Raw genomic sequence first — 1,480 nt, forward strand, 5'->3', positions numbered from 1 at the left:
AGGAGAAAACAAGACTGGAGCTGAATCAGTTCTTGAAATGCTTCAAGGCCTCATCAAAAGATAATAGAACTAATATAGCAACCAATCAGAAATGTACTGATGTCACTGCTGCACTTCTAGCCAATCATGTTAGAGGTTATCTAACCCTTCTAGAAAATTCCTCTAACCCTGCATTAAAAGGGGGCCTCCTCTCTGGCGGTCATTTTGCCAAACAGTCAATGAATCAAACGCATGCTGCCTGTTTCTGCAGAATATATACTCTTTGGTTTCGCATACTATTTGAGTCTGGGTCTTTCCTTCCTTCGATTCTTGGAAACTAACAGTCAAATCCTACTGTCAGCCAGATATGCTACTAAAAGTAATCTAGTTACTTCACAATATGGTTTGTTGAACCTCAAAGACATTCCATGGGGATTTGCATTTGATTTGACTTCATTTAGAGACTATATTTCAGTTTGCATCCTGTTTTATCCTATGTTTGATGAAGAAGACACGTCCTTAAAGCAATGTCTCAAGCTTTTATGTACATCCAAGTATTCTGGAAAGCTTTCTACGGCTCAGAACACCAGACTGTGTGACTATGCTTTAAGGAATGTGAGGTTCTAATGGGTCTTGGACCCATTATGGATTATGGACGGCCCATGGTCCAAATCTGAGTACCAAAGTTATCTTCTCACTGGACTCAGGACCTAATTCAAACATGCCCTGTAAGATCCTTTATCCCTACTCATGTCCACTCCAACTCTGGGCAAGCCCGTTCTTCATTCATTGGGTTTTTGCTAGCATGTGATTTACAAGTCTTGTCTCTTTGCAACTGACTGAGACCACTAGAGAAACTACAGCCAATCAAAATGCAGAGTTGTGGAGCCCAGTCCCAATGGATATACCTACAAAACACGCACAGCTAAGACTCAAGAAACATGAGGAAGAGGAGGTCAAAAGATTTTTGGTTTTGATTTGGTTTGATTTTGGTTTTTGATTTTGGTTTTTTGCTTTTTGTTTTTGTGGGGTAGGAGCTGTTTGGTTGGTTGGTTAGGGGTTTTTGCTTTGTCTTGTTTGTTTGTCTCTGTAAGTAATCCTGTCCATCCTACAATATCCTATGTAGGACAGACTGGCCTTGAACTCACAGAGATCCTCATGCCTCTCCCTCCATAATGCTAAGCTTAAAGGCATGTGCCATCACACCCTGCAAGGGGGTAGAAAGGTTTTTTAAGAGCCAGAAAATCAGGGGGTTTGCTGTGAAACTGTGTCCTAGTAACGTCAGAAACTACATCTATAACGTCTCACCAGTATTACTGCCCAAACATCACCTGAACAAGAACACCACCAACAGATAACACCAAACTGAACCAGAAATGCTAATGAGACTTCAACCCTACAAAAACTGTAGGCAACGGTTTTTGTAGGGTTGCTGAGAATGGAAGAACGATTTTCTCCAGAAAGGAGCACACAGACTGGCTTTTCAATACCAAATGGTCAG

Source organism: Apodemus sylvaticus, chromosome 10 (genome assembly GCF_947179515.1).
Source record: "Apodemus sylvaticus chromosome 10, mApoSyl1.1, whole genome shotgun sequence".
In the NCBI taxonomy this organism is placed as follows: domain Eukaryota; kingdom Metazoa; phylum Chordata; class Mammalia; order Rodentia; family Muridae; genus Apodemus; species Apodemus sylvaticus.